The sequence below is a fragment of the Oncorhynchus mykiss genome, chromosome 17, assembly GCF_057628025.1.
Source record: "Oncorhynchus mykiss isolate SJ-2025 chromosome 17, ASM5762802v1, whole genome shotgun sequence".
NCBI classification, from domain to species: Eukaryota; Metazoa; Chordata; class Actinopteri; order Salmoniformes; family Salmonidae; genus Oncorhynchus; species Oncorhynchus mykiss.
This window is the reverse complement of record NC_143038.1, coordinates 49,482,501-49,501,337: the sequence shown is the minus strand read 5'-3', so window position 1 is coordinate 49,501,337 and position 18,837 is coordinate 49,482,501. Positions and strand designations below refer to the sequence as shown.

The following is an 18,837-nucleotide window of genomic DNA, read 5'->3' as shown; positions in this document are numbered from 1 at the left end:
ACTCTTATCGATACCACATTGACCGTTTTCAAAGAGATTTGTTGGTTTATAGGGGCAGTCACTCTTTAAACAGCTCCTGAGTCAGTCTTCCTGACATTTTTTCTTGACCCAGATTATGTCAATTAACAAATGAAAGCACTAAACTAGGAAATAGTTCAGGAGGAGTCAAGTGAAACTTGGCCTTCAAATATTGAATCTCATTAATCTTATGTAACTCTATCAAATAAAATAAAATAATGACGTTGTTGTTTAGAGAGTACTTTGTTGTTAACAGTTTCCAAGGTTTCTCTCTGTATAGAGGAACATCTGTTGCTGCTTGGCTCCACAATAGACAAACTCAGCCGCGATGCAGAGGTCAAAAGATCAGTGCCTTCACCAGGCGAGGCGCTCACACGCACGCACGCGCACACGCACTTACACATAGCAGTCTGGCACCTCGCACTGGCTGCCTTCATGTGCAGTGTTTTCTTATTATGCTCCGCCACTAGTGAGTCACGGCGAGATGTGAACGCGCACCTATTTTAGAGGCATTACGGTAGAGAGCAAACTGTCCCCCAACATATCCTCAACCAACACACAACCCGAGTAATTCATCACTGATTTACCAGCGAACGAGCGAGCGACAGACGGGATGCCAAAAACTGAATCGAGTATCGTCATTGGGACTTGTGGAGGGGTTAGGATCTGAATAACAGCGAGATAGCGGGATCAAAACAGAGTAAGGGGAGGCCACGAACAGCCCGAAAAGCTCCGTGCTTTCTCTCCATCAACTTCCCGGAGGGCTGCGCATGCAGCCTGTGTGTGAGTTAGTGAAACTAGCTAGTCTAGTATTGTTCTGACTTCACTACAGTGCCCACTCCGAGAGAGAGAGAGAGGACGCACAACAAAAGGGAAAGAAAGGAAGCAAGGACGGACTAATTATAACGAACACGGTTGTAGTTGAACGTAATGGTCCTGCGATACCAATCTTAGATCCCAAGATTGATCAGTTTTAGTTCTGTTTGGTTTGCGTCTTGGTCGCCGAGAGTGGACTCGTCGGGTGGTGTTGCGCTGAGCTGAAACGGGGCTGTCCACATGGTCCAACCACTGGTGTGAAAGTTGACTTCTTCAGAATTCAAGAACAGGTTGATACACTTATCTACATATTCTTCCGTCTACTTTTCCTCTCTTCTCCTCTCTCTCTCTCTCTCTCTCTCTCTCTCTCACTTTCTCTGTGCGTGTGTTTCTCCAAAAGTGAAAGTGTGCGCGCGTGTTATTGAATCAGAACACTGCAACAATTGGACTTGTTTGCGGCTGTCATTGTTTTCAACATAAACCAATAACAACCAAATATCGATTAAGTTAGGTTAGTGACTAGGCTATTATTGTATAATGTGAGTTTCAGCAAGGCTGGCATCCACTATAGTCTACACATGAAACGGTAGATCAGCCACTTTTCAGACCATACACTATGAAGCCGTTTTTCATAATCTACAATAGAAAAAGTTCGTTGAAAATGGCAAGGACACACTAGCGATTTTCTCGCGGCCTCTCCCCTAGATAAACACGTGCTATCAAAATAACATATTTCAGTTTTAATATGAAATCCATATACTTTATTAGTGAATTGCTTTTTATTTCTTTACTTTAGGTATGAAATAGCCTAAGAGTTGTAGACTGAAGGGCAGCGGCAGCGTGCTGCCTCGCGGCTTATGGAAGGTGTCAGGTTCACAAACGCTCGCTCATTAAACAACAAAAACTTTTCAGACAAAGATGCAAAGATATCCGGAGTGAATTTGACTGAAATTAAGAAAAGCACGGAGGTGCTCAGCCGCCCGAACGCTAAAAGAGTCAATTGGAAATAACTGATTATAAACGCCCCTCCAATAACTGGTGTTAATTTTACACACCCATTCGGCCATCGTTTTGAATTCCTTCTGATCATTGAATGCCGGTTCACCACACACCGAATGAGGCCTTAATCGATCTCGGATCGTTGAATTTTGAATGAAACATGTATATTAAGGGCTCGCATTTAGCCAAATATTAGGCCTTTTGCTTATTTTAGATTTAATTTACACAATAAGACTAATAGGCCTAAATGTAAATATTTGCTCAAATATTTCGTTTTCACGGAAAAACTTTTAAATCAAATAGTTTACCAGTCCTCTTTTAAACTGTTCTGTCTGCAGCTATTGGGCTTGTAATTTCCTGACTTGGATGGTAGCCTATGGACAGTTGGTCTCACGGTCTTTATGATAGTGTCCCTCTTATTTTAATCACAATTGGATCAAATGTAATAGAAGGCTACTGAAACAGCAGATTATTGTTATTGTTTCCGTTTATCAAACAATAGGTTATAGGCCTACTGCTAGTGATAGGCCTACGTGAAATTGTGCTTCAAAATCAAAGTTGGCATGAAGTGCATAGGAATAATTTAACACGTTGATAATTATCGGTTATTAATCATGCATAATCTATTTATCAGAATCGGCTATACCGACAGTCGGAATAATTTGACATCAGATATAAAAGCCAAATGCATGAAAAGCAGAAAGGATTCCGTTATTACCGTTATTAGAATAACTTCTTCATTTTTTTTTATAGGTAGGAATAATTGTAGCCTATAACTCCAAAGACAAAGGATAGACAAACGTTCTCACAATCTTTATTATATTTATTTATGAAAATCTGTATTAAGCAACTGACGCTTATTAAATGTAGACCTATTGGGAATATGAATACAAATGTTATCCACAAATTTAAAAAAGTTATACATATGTTGAAAATTAGGCAAGCGGGTGCTGTAGGCCAAATCAACAGAATAGTCGGACGCACAAGAACAAATAGCCTATTCATTTAAAACTTTTAAGCTGAGCTTTTGTGAGGAGACATTTGAGAGTGCAGCGTTTAGGGATTTGTTCACTAACATTAATTCATTCATCATATCCTGTTATGCAATTTTTTGTTTGTTTTATAATTTCCTACAAAATAATTTCAATCATTTCGAAATCTGCTTTCTACTAAATCAATACATTTAGAATTAATTTTAAAATAATTTCACTGTCTCAAACAAGTCTATGTAGGCCTAGAAGTTGTCAGACACCACCGCCTACCTTGTTGCGGTTGATTTTCTACATTTGAGCACACCCATAAATCTCCCTAAATCACCGTCCCTGAGCGCTCTAGACTAAATATCAGCCTTCATCTGGGACAGTCCCGCATGTCAGACGGAGTGATGTCCCGCACGATGGAGGGATGGAGGGAGAAATGAAATGACAATTAATTGCTGTTGGTTGCAGCGCGGTGCTGTCGGTCTGTCTGACATTAAAAAGAAAAAGGCAGATCATATGGGCGCGCGCTGACATGGCCGTTATTTCCTCTTGATTGATGGACGCTGGGGCGCATTTGGCATAATTAATTTTATTTAGTGTGTTCCCCCTGCCTCGCTCTCTCCCTCCCTCCCTCTCTCCTTGTCCCCTGTTGTTTTGTGGCTCCTGTCCCCCTGTCCTTCTCTCCGAGGCTGAGCGTGCCACCGGTGGCATTTCCGCAACGCGACGGTGACACAGTTTTAATTGCACCACTGATGGAGGTTTAATAGAATATTTAGCTGGAATGAAAGAGCTGTATTTCACATTTTATAGCCGTGTAATAACTCTCCTGCCAGGCGGGAAAACATGGATTTGGTTGGTGGTATGTGTGGTGGCATAAAATATATTCACACCCGTAGAACTTCAGGATTGCCGTTCAAGTTGTCTTTTAATTGTTCACAAACACATCCGGTCTGATTTTCTTCTCTGACGAGATCAGAGGGTTATTTATAAAATAAGTTTCCAGTTTTTATTCCTTAAGAATATAAGAAATTGAAGGGAATTTCCAACTGAATAACCAAAATGAATAGGCCTAATAACTAATTAATTAAAACCAGGCACTTTTTAAAAAGGGTATTTTAAAACGTTTTATATTTGACTAAAAGCAGTTCACCTCCTTTAGGTATGTCCAGATTGTATTTTAATTTAATTGACCTAATTTAATCTTTCTGATTGTGTTATTCTATTTGTTTGTGCTTTTCTACTTTTATTTTACTCTGCTCATAACCAAAGTGTTGGGAAAAGTCAACTGAACTGATTCCTTCTTTGGAATAGCTTTAGAGTTGATGATGAGGGAGAGCATGAAGCTCTCTCCGCAGTGTGTTCTCTGTGTGTTATGTGCTGTAGAGATCCACACCAGTCTTTAAGACGGAGGAGAACCTGGTTGTGATGGCTCAGTTGGATGGAGCTTGATAATTGTCATTCCAGAGTTGCGGTTTTATTCCTGCATGGGCCACATATACTGAAGATATGACATCATTTCAAGTGGCTTGAGATAGAAGTGTTTGAATGACTCTATTATCATTATTGAAGCGCCTCAGCTCAAACAGTCATACAGAACCTGCTATTTGGCTGGACTGGAGCAGTGAAGGTCTCTCCTCTCTGCATGCATGGGAGAAAAGGAGAGGGGGACATTTTCCACTCTATTTAAGATGGTAGTTGCCTAGTAATTCTTAGGAAATTAGATGTACTAAAAGTACTTTATTACTTTTCTATCTATTTGCTCTCTAAGAAAAATAAGAATATTTTAGATAAGAAGAGTATAATAATAAAGAATATGTGAGAAAAGCAGTTTGAGAAAATTAGAATTTTGAGAAAAAGAAAGAATATAATGAAAGAAAAGAGAGGGTATTTGAGAGGCAAAAGAAGTGATTTGGAAATGAAGTGGACACAGGCAGGAAGCTAGGTGTCAGAAAAAGGCTGACTCTCTTGCCGCTCTGTCTGCTGTTGTGTGTGTGTGTGTGTTCAGCTGCAGACGGTAGAATCAGACACTTTTTAAAAATGATTATCCTCTGCAGCTGAGTGTTTTTCATGTCCTGTTGTTGAATTTGTCCTGGCCGTCTTTTTCTCACACATTTTCTCTTCTGATTTGTTGAGTTCCTGATATTGCAGAATTTTCTGTGTCGTGAAGAATATATTTCTTCTATCTGTGTAGTGTGTAAAATGTTTTTGTACTTTCTATCATGGTGTATTTAGTAAAAGGAAAGCAAAAGTCTGCTCACTGTTTCCTGAATAGTGTCTGTAGTTTCAGTAGTGATTTAGTGAAAAAGAACACACCAGTAATAGTGATTAGATGACACTATCAGGGTGGAACAGATAGACAAAGTGATTAGATGACACTATCAGGGTGGAACAGATAGACAATGATTATGTGTGTTTGAACATGTTTTGGTTGTAGTTAAGCATGTGTGTGTGTGTGTGTGTGTGTGTGTGTGTGTGCGTGTGTGTGTGTGTGTGTGTGTGTGTGTGGGGGGGGGGGGGCTGTAGTCAGGGTTTTAACAGGGCGTATGTCAGAGTCTGGGTGTGAGGGGAGGGGGGGCTGTAGTCAGGGTTTTAACAGGGCGTATGTCAGAGCCTGGGTGTGGTGGGGGGGGGGGGGGGGGCTGTAGTCAGGGTTTTAACAGGGAGTATGTCAGAGTCTGGGTGTGGGGGGAGGGGGGGCTGTAGTCAGGGTTTTAACAGGGCGTATGTCAGAGCCTGGGTGTGGGGGGAGGGGGGGCTGTAGTCAGGGTTTTAACAGGGTGTATGTCAGAGTCTGGGTGTGGGGGGAGGGGGGGCTGTAGTCAGGGTTTTAACAGGGTGTATGTCAGAGTCTGGGTGTGGGGGGAGGGGGGGCTGTAGTCAGGGTTTTAACAGGGTGTATGTCAGAGTCTGGGTGTGAGGGGAGGGGGGGCTGTAGTCAGGGTTTTAACAGGGTGTATGTCAGAGTCTGGGTGTGGGGGGAGGGGGGGCTGTAGTCAGGGTTTTAACAGGGTGTATGTCAGAGCCTGGGTGTGGGGGGAGGGGGGGCTGTAGTCAGGGTTTTAACAGGGTGTATGTCAGAGTCTGGGTGTGGGGGGAGGGGGGGCTGTAGTCAGGGTTTTAACAGGGTGTATGTCAGAGCCTGGGTGTGAGGGGAGGGGGGGCTGTAGTCAGGGTTTTAACAGGGTGTATGTCAGAGTCTGGGTGTGGGGGGAGGGGGGGCTGTAGTCAGGGTTTTAACAGGGCGTATGTCAGAGCCTGGGTGTGGGGGGAGGGGGGGCTGTAGTCAGGGTTTTAACAGGGTGTATGTCAGAGTCTGGGTGTGGGGGGAGGGGGGGCTGTAGTCAGGGTTTTAACAGGGTGTATGTCAGAGTCTGGGTGTGGGGGGAGGGGGGGCTGTAGTCAGGGTTTTAACAGGGTGTATGTCAGAGCCTGGGTGTGTGTGGGGGGGGGGGGGGGGGGGCTGTAGTCAGGGTTTTAACAGGGCGTATGTCAGAGCCTGGGTGTGACTAGAACATGTTCCAGATCGTCAGAAGGCGGACAGTAAACATACTAATATGTGGCTACTTTACTATACTATCAAATTATACAACTGTGTTGACTGTTTTACTATAATATCTCACCGCTTCAAAACCTTCCACAGCAACATTATTATGGTGGTCCATAAACATACTATAAGTGTTCTTACCTTGAGTACCCACCTGTGAGTGTGTTTGTGTGAGTGTGTGAGAGAGTGTGTTTGTGTGAGTGTGTGAGAGAGTGTGTTTGTGTGAGTGTGTGAGAGAGTGTGTTTGTGTGAGTGTGTGAGAGAGTGCCATTCTAAATTCATATGGGCTCTAGTCAAGTGAGATGGACAGTAGTGTGTGTGAAGTTTTTAATGTCCCGAGAGTTGCTAATACTGAACACTTTTCTCTGGACTCGCTCTGTCCATCCAACTCTCTATCCCCATGTACACGAAACCTCTCCTGCCATTGGTTGAGTGGCTTATCTGCTGCTACAAAGTGTTTTTGAAGAGAGGTGTAAAGCCAGCGATACATGACACAGGTATGTGTAGGATTTGACCCAGTCGATATCCCTATATTTGCCTCCATCACGGCGCTTCCATTAAAACTGATTCTGTGGAAAAATGACAAATGAAATGGTTGCCTCTACAGTTCATGACTGATACGTTGGTTGTTTTTTGGGAGCTAGCCTAAAAGTGAGGAGAATGTGTTTTCATTTAAAAAATATATATATTCTATTAGGAATTGAAAGGTTGGAGTTTGATCGTTTGTTTTGTGTGTGGAGCTAGCTAGCTGGTGATGAGAGTGTAGTGTTTTGCTGGCTGTGGTCATCAGGGAGGTGATTGATGTGAGTGTTGAGCCCCTGCCACATTACCTTAGTCTGAACCGTGATTACACATGTGGTTCTAATTGAACCTGTTATGGGGAAGAACGGGAGGCCTGAATATTTCTCTGTGCATGTGTCTGTGTGTTTGTGTGCCAAATGCTGACCCGTGGGTTGGGGAAAGTAAAGCCAGCAGAATCAGACTGAGACAGCATCACTAGTCCGAAGAAAGACAGAAGAAAGTGGGAGAATGAAAAGAGAAAAGGGGAGATAGAAGAGTCGTGATGCCATGGGCAGATTTTATGGTGATGCAGAAGAGGTCTGAGTGTAGAAGAGAGACGAAGCGAGAATGAGAGAACATAGAAGGAGAGAGGGAGAGAGAACATGGAGAGCTTGATAGAGAGTTAGAGTCATAATGTGAGTCTGTTAAGAGCTGATGGATGTGGGAGGGAGCGACCCTGCAGCACAGAGAGAGGAAGTGACTACTTCCTATGGGCCTGGGGAATGGGAGAGAGACATAGATGGAGGAAGAGACTGAAAGAGAGAGAGAAGAGGACGGAAATGACAGTATGTGTGTAGCAGGCAGGCAGGCGTGGGTCATTATGTGTGGAAGCATTAGATCAGTGTCTCCTGAGAGAGCTTGGCAGCCACAGGCCAGTTTTATGACCCATTACTGGAGAGACTGGAGATGGCGAGAGTGATGGAGGGACCCAGCGAGAGAGGAAAAAGGGGACTGGCCGGGGCTTGGACCTTTGGCTGAAGATGGGTCTGGAGCAGTGAGAAGGACCGGGGCTGGTGTAGGTTCGGGGAAGAGGTAGGGCTGTGAGCAGGACCAGGGTGTAGGCTTGGGGAAGGGGTAGGGCTGTGAGCAGGACCAGGGTGTAGGCTTGGGGAAGAGGTAGGGCTGTGAGCAGGACCAGGGTGTAGGCTTGGGGAAGGGTAGGGCTGTGAGCAGGACCAGGGTGTAGGCTTGGGGAAGGGTAGGGCTGTGATTAGGACCAGGGTGTAGGCTTGGGGAAGGGGTAGGGCTGTGATTAGGACCAGGGTGTAGGCTTGGGGAAGGGGTAGGGTTGTGGCAGTGAGCAGGACCAGGGTGTAGGCTTGGGGAAGGGGTTGGGTTGGGGCAGTGAGCAGGACCAGGGTGTAGGCTTGGGGAAGGGGTAGGGTTGGGGCAGTGAGCAGTGAGCAGGACCAGGGTGTAGGCTTGGGGAAGGGGTAGGGCTGTGATTAGGACCAGGGTGTAGGCTTGGGGAAGGGGTAGGGTTGGGGCAGTGAGCAGTGAGCAGGACCAGGGTGTAGGCTTGGGGAAGGGGTAGGGTTTGGGCAGTGAGCAGTGAGCAGGACCAGGGTGTAGGCTTGGGGAAGGGGTAGGGTTGGGGCAGTGAGCTAGAGAGGGAGATGACTGGAACTGAAACTGGAACAGGAAAAAGGACTAAGAGGTTGAGGTGGATGTAGCGTTTTAGTCAAATGGGACAAGTCCAATAATCTGTGACAAGGAAGCACTATGGCAATAAACCTCTAAAACCTGAGCACGGCCTGTCTGTGTCTGGGTGGGGATGGAGCTAGCTGGCAGTCTGCTGACTGTGATGTACACTCATCTTGGCCACCTTAGAGATTTGACATGGATGGACAGACTGTGGAAGTAGATAAATAGGGCATGAGGGGGGGTTGTGTGCATGAGAGAAAGTTTGGGTGAGAGATGGTGTGTTGGTGATTTGTTCATTTGACAGAATGTGTGTATGTGTGGTGTGCGGGTGTGTTTGTGTGGTATGGAATCCTCATAAATAGGTCTGGCCAGCCAGACTGATTACTGGGCTGGCTTTGCATTCCGTCTGACAGCTGTATTTGTGTTATGGATTTTCCTTCAGTCCATACCCCCCCCCCCCCCCCACACACACACACACACACACACACACACACACTCTGTCTCCCCCTCAACCCCTCCACCCCTCACCCTCAGAACCTGTCTTATCTGTCTCCCCATTCACAACCTGCCTCTCCCTCAACCTTGACCCTTCATAAGGGTTCATAAGAGAGCCGTTGGTGTATCTCATCCCTCTTTGCCAACCTGACAGCCCACCTGTCAATCAAACAGCTGCCGAGGGAACAGATCACAGCAAAGCCTGGTTTCAAACAACAATGGGACTAACTTTCTGTCACTCTTTTTAATGCGTTCATTAAAGGGTTATAGTGATGCATGGGGGACAGCTGCACGGCCCTGAACGCAACTTTAACTCTGCATAAACCGCCTGCTTGTAAAGGAGCGTTCCACGCCTTAAAGGCTCCTCGCTCCTCGGCAGCCGAAATCCGCCTGGCGAGCTCTGGAGCCGCTGAAGCACGGAGAGAGAGATTCCCACTCCAAGAAGGTTTAAGCGGGAGGAGGAGCAGACACAGATTCACACTCAGCCCTGAACGCTCCCCAGCGGCAGGAAAACGGTGTCACTAAACGAGTGTCAGTGAACGAGTGTCTTCAGTGGTTTAGCATAGATTTGTGTTTGACGATAATGATGCTTGCCCCCCCCCCCCCTCATCACAAAGCCAAAGCTGTGTTTTGGTTTTGAGGTTTAAAAGTATAGGAAAGTTTGCAAGTTACTGTGTGTTTCGTTTGTTTGTGTTCAATAGTTGTATATGGTGTTCAGTTTGGCTCCTTGGTAATGTGTGTGTATGTTATATTGTAAAGAGGTATGAAGGAACGAACTAAAACCTCTCCATAACCCTGTCCCATTCCCTCCTACCCGTTGACCACAAAAGTAACAAGCGTATAAATGCATCTCATTATATTGACTAATCCCTAAAGTATGGGGGTGCTGCTGGCTAACGCTGCAGAGAGGCTGGCGAACGCTGCTCCTTTATGGTATTAGTGATGGGGGACACATGATAACTACTTCAACCATTAGCATGAGAAAAAGGCTGCGGCGGGCAGGGCGCTGGATATATACCCACAGACAGAGAGATCTGTTAACCAGTGTTATCCCAAATCACAATGTGCTGCTAGGGATGACGGATTGACAGCTACCCCTCCCTCCCTCACTCCCTCCCTCCCTGATAACCTCCCTCCCTCCCTCCCTCCCTCCCTCCCTCCCTCCCTCCCTCCCTCCCTGATAACCTCCCTCCCTCCCTCCCTCCCTCCCTCCCTCCCTCCCTCCCTCCCTCCCTCCCTCCCTCCCTCCCTCCCTCCCTCCCTCCCTCCCTCCCTCCCTCCCTCCCTCCCTCCCTCCCTCCCTCCCTCCCTCCCCCCATCCATTCCCTTGCTTATGTATTCATATGGCATTAACTGACTGCGTTGACTTTTCTGACTCGTGACATTTTGGAGAGAAATAAAAAGTATGTTGTCTTGATGATTTTGGGAAAAAATATGTATCTTTTTAAAATATATTTGTTTGTGTTTTTCACTTTATTTGTCATGAAATGTTTATATGTATTATATGGTTATGAGACTCAAAGGTCCTCTCTCTCTCTCTTTCTCTCTGTAGTTCTCGAGGTGAAGTGGCTTTGCCCAATAGGGAGTGAGGACTCTGAAGCCCTGTGTGTGCCCTTTCAAGCAGTGGAAAGGGAGGGAGAAGGAGAGAAACAGATAGGAGAATAGCACGGCAGCTACGAGAGTCTTTAGATCACACAGAGACACAGAGGCAGGGGCTTAAGGAAGGATGCAGCGGGATCATCTGTATGTGAGTGTGTGTGTGTGTGTGTGTGTGTGTGTGTGTGTGTGCGTGCATGCGTGCGTGCGTGCGTGTGTGTGTGTGTGTGTGTGTGCGTGTGTGCGTGCGTGTGCATGCGTGCTTGTGTGCGTGTGTGTGTGTGTGTGTGTGCGTGCGTGCGTGCGTGTGTGTGCGTGTGTGTGTATGTGTGTTCCTCAGGTAAAGGAAGGAGAAACAGGTTGCCGCTCTCCCTATGATAACTATTCACGTGTCATTCCATGGACTTTTTAGATACAAACATGTGTATTCAAATGATTTTTCAAGAATATTTCATCTTTAAAAAAAACATATCATATTATCATCAAATAGATTGTCATCCTTAAACTAGTCATCCACAAAAAAAAGAGAAAGAAAAAAATAGTATTTTTGTAAAGCAAATCTCAGAACATTGTGTGTTTGTGTTTGCATGAGTGCTTGTATCCATCGATTATGACTGGCTTTTGTTCTCGGGCTGTGTTCGGCTGGTGTTGTAACCCGTGTGTGTGTGTGTGTGTGCGCGCGGTGGGGCGGACATTGTTGACCGAGGGACATCTGCTACTAAATGATCCCCAGCTGTTATCTGAATAATTGTGTAATCCCCTCTCCCTCCTTCCCCACACATCCCTCCCTCCTCAGAAAGAGGAGTCTTTGCCGGTCCGTGGTGGTCCAGTGCGATATGGCAGGTGTGTGTGTGATCCGTTTTGTGTGTATCTTTCTATGTGTATGCGCGCAGGTGTGTTCCTGTGCCCCCCGGTCACTGTTCGATGTCTGACATTTGTAGAGGGATTTAAACTCGGCCTCCTCTCTTTCTCCCCTCTTTCTTCCTCTCCTCTCCCATCCCGTCTTTCCGGGGGAAAGAAGCAGCTTAATCCTGTCAGATTACCTCTGCTGTCCAGGACTCCTCTCTCTCTCCATCACACAGTGTATTATACAGACTCTTTAAAAAGACAAAGAGAAGAGAAAGAGTTTTGTGGCGCTGGACTTGGTAACCACGGCGGTCTGAAGCCGGCTGAGACCACTGGTCAGGGGTGACACAGAGTAGAGAAAAGAACGAAGGGTGGAAAAAGGAGATAGTGTTTAGGAGAAGAAGGAAGATGAAATAAGGAGTACTATCTAAAAGTGTGTTTTTTTACCCCTGATCCTAAATCTGCAATTTAGTATTGATCTTTTATAAGCAGTGTTCAAAATAACACCTAGAAATAGTTTGGTTTTTGTAGAGAAATAAAACAGAAAATGCAATCTGATAATTTCTAACAATGAATCTAAAAGATGTTGTAGAGGGGAAAGACTATTTCTACAAAACACCTCATCCACCTCTAAAATACACTCCCTGCATGGTACAGTGAAAACTCTGAAAAAAGTGAGTTTAAAAACAACAATGGCATTTTCTGTTAAGACTGACAGACTCATAATTGTGGTTATATGCTATACGGTGTTGAAAGATAGCAGTATTGGTAGATTGAGGATGAAAAGGAGAGGAAAGGCTTTTATTTTTCCTACAGAATGTCTTCCACGGAGGCACGGCATCTAGCTGCGCGTCCAGTTCATTTTTCTCTCTCATTTAATCGTTTTTCTTTTCTCATCCCCCTTTCTTTCCCTTCGTCGGTTGTCAGACAGACATGTCTGTACATATGTGCTTCTCTGTCACTCAAAAGGCTACTCTTGTGACTCACACACACACACACATTCTGTGTGTACTATTGAGGATCTCTTCGTTTCAGTGCACGGTTGTTGCGAGCAGTCTAAGTGCTCTTTTCTCTGTCAGAGCTCAAACGTAGTCGCTCTGTAGTGGCCTCCTCTCCTCGTCCCCTCTTCCTCTTAACACACCGCGTTTCCCTTCCTCTCCTCTTATCCTCTCCTCTTGTCCTCATCTCTCATTACATCCACAAACCTTTCCTCCTCTCTCTCTCTCTCTCTCTCTCTCTCTCTCTCTCTCTCTCTCTCTCTCTCACTCTCTCACACTCTCTCTCTCTCTTTCTCTCACACACTCTCTCTCACTCTCTTTCTCTCTCTTCCCCCCCTCTCTCTCTGGCACGGGAGGTAAAGACACGGCTGCCTTCTCAAATGAACCATCTTCTCTGCTCTCCTCTCTGCTCTCCTCTCTGCTCTCCTCTGCTCTCCTCTCTGCTCTCCTCTCTGCTCTCCTCTCTGCTCTCCTCTCTGCTCTCTTCTCTGCTCTCCTCTCTGCTCTGCTCTCTTCTCTGCTCTCCTCTCTGCTCTCCTCTCTGCTTTCCTCTCTGCTTTCCTCTCTGCTCTCCTCTCTGCTCTCCTCTCTGCTCTCCTCTCTGCTCTCCTCTCTGCTCTCCTCTCTGCTCTCCTCTCTGCTCTCTTCTCTGCTCTCCTCTCTGCTCTCCTCTCTGATTTCCTCTCTGCTCTCCTCTCTGCTCTCCTCTCTGCTCTCTTCTCTGCTCTCCTCTCTGCTCTCCTCTCTTCTCTCCTCTCTGATTTCCTCTCTGCTCTCCTCTCTGCTCTCCTCTCTGCTCTCTTCTCTGCTCTCCTCTCTGCTCTCCTCTCTGCTCTCCTCTCTGCTCTCCTCTACTGGCTCTCAACATACTGTACATTCAAGCCCTTCATTAGAAGGGAACTGTCATCTGAATTCATGTGCAGGATTTATCCTTATTAAGATACATTTTAATAGACATGTTCTATTCTACTCCAGTTCATTCAGATGACAAGGCTTTATAATGCAAGGACGATCGATACTTCTTCATGAACAGCTTTTCTTACAAGTTGTGTCCATACATATGATGATGCCATTTTATTTAATCAATGTTTAGAATGTATTCTTGCCCTAAAGGTTAAATGTCTGAAATGCTTGGTGAATGTGATGAAAAAAATTCATTCAAATCAAAAAGCTGTTCAATTATTAGACTCTGTTTAACACATCCATTAAAAAAGCTGTTGAATTGTTACTCTATTTACACATCCATGTCCATCAGTACTGAATAGATTAGAGAATAAGTGTCCGTGGTATGTAAATTGGATGCAATAAAACATTTGACCTTCCTTAGGTATAGAAATCACATTTAAAAAGCTTGAGCACCGGCCTTTTATGCTTAAATAATTGCATTTGGTTCACAACTCAGTGACGAGCATGTTTTCAGTGTTTTTCAATTTAATGAAATATGTGGCCAAATGTATGTATTGATGAAGTAGAGGCTTAAATGCATCTATTGAGAGACACTTTAATATGATGTTTGAATAGTGTGTTCTGTTAGTTAGCCAACACGTTCATTGGATGAATTGAAGAATAGTGCTCCCAGGTGAAACGAAACACAAAGGGAAAAATGCTTTTGAAATCTTTGGATGAAAACGACATTATGACTGTTAAACAGATTTAGATTTCCTTTTTCTCCATCTGTTTTTTCATATTTTTTTCTTTCTCTCATATTTTATTCCTATGTGAGGTTTTTCGTTTGAAGTATTTACAATCAGCAAGTAATGGAGAAAACACAAATATTTTTTTTTCTTCAAGGACTAGCAACATTTATTACCCAGTTGAAAAGCAGCCATTGACTCTTGGCAAAACAAGTGGGACAATGCCCGTGCTCTCTCCCGTCAACGGCAGGACTGCATACGCTAGCTTAGCGAAGGTCGACAAGCCTGTATGCAACCTGTATCACTCATTGGCAGTTTCTGGGTTCCGCTTGTTTCCCTTCATCTGAAAGGTCAGCAGCAAACAGCCCATAAGCTTCTGAGAGTAGAGGGCAGTAGAAGAGGAGGGGGAGATGGAGGGTGGGCTGCGTTGAAACCCTGGCATGCATCTCTGTCGCCAGGCGGGCAGGCAGAAAGGCAAGCATTCGGGAGCTTTGTGAAAGTTTGCCTGCAGAACTTTGCTGAAGGCTGGTTTTGGTTTGGGATCCCTCCCCAGGGAGCTCAGCTTAGAGAGGGGGCGAGAGGGGGAGAGAGGGAGGGATATAGGGGTTGGGGTGCAGACATGCCCTGTCATTCCGGGGTGAGCGCTGTTAGCCAAGGCTCGGCTGAACAACCACAACCCCAGACACACACCCTCTTCATGTCATAAAAACAGACCTTTCCCTTTTTCCTCTCCTCCTCTCCTTCCCCTTTTCTCTCTATCCATCGTCCTCTCCCCCTTTCTCTCACATTCCCTACCATCTCTTTCTCCTATCTTTTTTACCCCTTGCTCTCCATTTCCCTTTCTCTCCTTCACCCCCTATTCCCTCTCTCCATCTCCCAGGGAAGAGCACTTTCAGCAGCTCTGGGCTGTGGTTTGAGACTCCTCCCACCATCTTCTTTATTAGCATATAGTGGGCATTAGCATTAGTTGCCTGTGCCGGCCTGTATTCAGCTGTAATGGGGATGGGGCTCTGGTTCTACCGTAACCACTTTGACCCCCTGCACTGGGGTCAAGTTCACCACTGAGGATGTGTTACACTTCCCCCTCACCCTCTCTCCCCTCTCCTCCGCCTCGGCCCCTCATTTATTACTGCACCGCCAGGGGGACCGAGGAGGTACAATGCTGTGTCTCAAATTTGAATCTCTCTTCTTCCCCCCTCCATTCCTCTCTCCCTTTCTCCCCACATGGTTAATTGAAGGGGAAATTGATAGTTCTTTGCGGTAATTGTGGCTTTGAGAATTCTCTCTCCCACTGAGTAAGACTACTGCGGCTACGCTGAAGACAGGATGACATGTAGTGAGGGAGGGAGGAAAGACAGAATGAAGGAAAGAGGGGAGAATGGAATAAAACGCCATGAGGTGACTGCTACAGGGCCAACCGAGCGTGTTGATTGGATGATGAGGGAGCGTGTTGATTGGTTGATGGAGAATGGGCATCCTCTGCAACTTAATCAGCCAAGCTCCAATCATTCAATTCATTACTCAATCACAGTGATTTACCAACTAACATTCTCTCTTAGCATCTCTCTCCTTCTCTCTCTCTCTCTCTCTCTCTCAAGCTTCCTCGCACTCCCACCCTCACTCTCTCTCCTATCTCATCCCCTCTGCAACTATTTCTCTCTTTTTCTTCTTGGCTTTCCATTTTTCTCTCATCTTTCCCTCTCCATGTCCCTCTCATCCTTACTTTCAGTTACCCCCCCCTCCCGCTCTCTCTCCCTCCCTGAGGAGCGTTGGATGGACAGATGTGTGGAGGGCAGTATATCTGTTCTGTTCTGCTCTGCTGGCTACTGGAGAGGCTGGAGAGGCCAGCTGCAGCCTGATGCACAGAGACTTATACTCCACTGATGGGAGTGCTGAGTGGACTACCTCTCTCTCTTTCTCTCTTTGTCTCATTCTCTCCATCCAGTTTGGTTTTTCTCTTCTGAGATGACATGAGATATGGGATGTGTGTGTGATTCATTATCTCATTGGCTTCACCACCGCAGCTGAGGGAGAAACAAGCATACAGAAACACTCCGATGAAGTGTTTAAATGTTAGGAGTAGGACATGATGAAGTTGTGTTTAAATGTTAGGAGTAGGACATGATAAAGCTGTGTTTAAATGTTAGGAGTAGGACATGATAAAGCTGTGTTTAAATGTTAGGAGTAGGACATGATGAAGTTGTGTTTAAATGTTAGGAGTAGGACATGATAAAGCTGTGTTTAAATGTTAGGAGTAGGACATGATAAAGCTGTGTTTAAATGTTAGGAGTAGGACATGATGAACCTGTGTTTAAATGTTAGGAGTAGGACATGATAAAGCTGTGTTTAAATGTTAGGAGTAGGACATGATAAAGCTGTGTTTAAATGTTAGGAGTAGGACATGATGAAGTTGTGTTTAAATGTTAGGAGTAGGACATGATAAAGCTGTGTTTAAATGTTAGGAGTAGGACATGATAAAGCTGTGTTTAAGTGTTAGGAGTAGGACATAATGAACCTGTGTTTAAATGTTAGGAGTAGGACATGATAAAGCTGTGTTTAAGTGTTAGGAGTAGGACATAATGAACCTGTGTTTAAATGTTAGGAGTAGGACATAATGAACCTGTGTTTAAATGTTAGGAGTAGGACATGATAAAGCTGTGTTTAAATGTTAGGAGTAGGACATGATAAAGCTGTGTTTAAATGTTAGGAGTAGGACATGATAAAGCTGTGTTTAAATGTTAGGAGTAGGACATGATAAAGCTGTGTTTAAATGTTAGTAGGACATGATGAAGCTGTGTTTAAATGTTAGGAGTAGGACATGATAAAGCTGTGTTTAAATGTTAGGAGTAGGATATGATAAAGCTGTGTTTAAATGTTAGGAGTAGGACATGATAAAGCTGTGTTTAAATGTTAGGAGTAGGACATGATAAAGCTGTGTTTAAATGTTAGGAGTAGGACATGATGAACCTGTGTTTAAATGTTAGGAAAGGGACATGATAAAGCTGTGTTCAAATGTTAGGAGTAGGACATGATAAAGTTGTGTTTAAATGTTAGGAGTAGGACATGAGATATTGTGTGTCTGTAGAAACAGTAGCTCTGGTTTTAGCTCCAGATGTACATGTTTAGTCTGTCAGGCCTACCCAAGGCTGTCATCCGGTGTGTGTGTGTTTAAACCCTCAATGTTCTCAAACCAAGCCCCCTCTCTCTATCCATCTTTCCCTTTTCCCTCGCTCCCTATCTTCCTCTGTCATTCTTTTTTACCTATCCTGTCTCCATGTCTCTATCACATTGTTTCTTTCTCTCTACCCCAGGTCCGTTCTCTCTCCATCTCTCTCATTCTCCCTGGTTCTCTCTCTCTTCCCCCTCTGACCCTTTTTTCTCCCCTCTCTTTTCTCTTACTCTCTCCCCTCCCCTCTTTTCTCTTACTCTCTCCCCTGCTCTCCCCTCTCTTTTCTCTTACTCCCTCCCCTCCCCTCTCTTTTCTCTTACTCTCTCCCCTCCCCTCCTCTCTCTTTTCTCTTACTCTCTCCCCTCCCCTCCCCTCTCTTTTCTCTTACTCTCTCTCCTCCCCTCCCCTCTCTTTTCTCTTACTCTCTCTCCTCCCCTCCCCTCTCTTTTCTCTTACTCTCTCTCTCCTCCCCTCCCCTCCCCTCCCCTCCCCTCCCCTCTCTTTTCTCTTACTCTCTCTCCTCCCCTCCCCTCCCCTCCCCTCTCTTTTCTCTTACTCTCTCTCCTCCCCTCCCCTCCCCTCTCTTTTATCTTACACTCTCTCCTCTCCTCCCCTCCCCTCTATTTTCTCTTACTCTCTCTCCTCCCCTCCTCTCTCTTTTCTCTTACTCTCTCTCCTCCCCTCCCCTCTTTTCTCTTACTCTCTCCCCTCCTCTCCCCTCTCTTTTGTCTTACTCTCTCCCCTCCTCTCCTCTCTCTTTTCTCTTACTCTCTCCCCTCCTCTCCCCTCTCTTTTCTCTTACTCTCTCCCCTCCCCTCTCTTTTCTCTTACTCTCTCCCCTCCCCTCCCCTCTCTTTTCTCTTACTCTCTCCCCTCCTCTCCCCTCTCTTTTCTCTTACTCTCTCCCCTCCCCTCCCCTCTCTTTTCTCTTACTCTCTCCCCTCCTCTCCCCTCTCGTTTCTCTTACTCTCTCCCCCCCCTCACTTTTCTCTTACTCTCTCCCCCCCCTCTCTTTTCTCTTACTCTCTCCTCTCCCCTCTCTTTTCTCTTACTCTCTCCCCCCTCCTCTCTTTTCTCTTACTCTCTCCCCCCCTCTCTTTTCTCTTACTCTCTCCCCTCCCCTCTCTTTTCTCTTACTCTCTCCCCTCCCCTCTCTTTTTATTTTTTTCTGGACGTTAATGAGAATGTGTTGAGGAGAAAGAGAGATCTATTGGGTATAGTACCATTTATCAGAAAGGCAGAGGTTTGGAGAAGAAGAAAAAAGACGTCCCTTTAAAGAAATTCTATTCTTCTGGTTGTGCATGTTTGATGAGCCAGTGAGAAGTTTCCTCTCGCGTCATGGTGTCTGAACAGAGGAGAACAGAGCGGGCCCTAATCACGCCGCGCAGAAAAATGACTTCCAACCTGATTTAATTAACTGATAAGAGCTCCTTCGAATTAATTTTTCAAGGATGTTAGATTTTGATTAAGAAAGTCCTAAAAGAAATAGACGAATAATCAATTTTTTAATCAACTTAGTCAAATGGTAACTGGTTAA

At 45.4% G+C, this 18,837-nt stretch overlaps 1 protein-coding gene across 31 annotated transcripts in view; it reads left to right on the top strand.

The window, feature by feature from the left end:
• Positions 1 to 480: 480 nt before the first annotated feature.
• LOC110494414 (forkhead box protein P4) overlaps positions 481 to 18,837 on the top strand; it is a 160,568-nt gene continuing 142,211 nt past the window's right edge. For 19 of the 31 annotated variants that reach the window (XM_036950472.2, XM_036950465.2, XM_090205835.1 and 16 more), the window contains exon 1: positions 524 to 1,124. The gene's annotated coding sequence lies outside the window, so the exon portion shown is untranslated. Of the gene's footprint in view, positions 1,125 to 18,837 lie in introns of all 31 variants that reach the window. The other 12 variants (XM_090205838.1, XM_090205834.1, XM_090205817.1 and 9 more) reach the window with 3 other exon arrangements.